We start from the raw sequence: 205 nt of genomic DNA, 5'->3' as shown, positions 1-205 counted from the left end.
CCAAGATGGCCTCCGCCCACCACATCTCCCGCTAGTCCTTCTCTGTTGGTAAACAGCAGGTCAAGCGAGGCTCCTCCCCTGGTGGACTCACTTACCAGCTGTGTCAGGAAGTTATCCAGGAACCTCCTAGACTGTTTTCCCTCTGTTTGCTGTGTTGTGTTTCCAGCAGATGTTCGATAAGTTGAAGTCCCCCATGAGAACAAGG

Source organism: Antrostomus carolinensis, unplaced genomic scaffold, assembly GCF_000700745.2.
Source record: "Antrostomus carolinensis isolate BGI_N321 unplaced genomic scaffold, ASM70074v2 scaffold20898, whole genome shotgun sequence".
Classification (NCBI taxonomy): domain Eukaryota; kingdom Metazoa; phylum Chordata; class Aves; order Caprimulgiformes; family Caprimulgidae; genus Antrostomus; species Antrostomus carolinensis.
Note: the sequence above shows the minus strand (reverse complement) of the source record.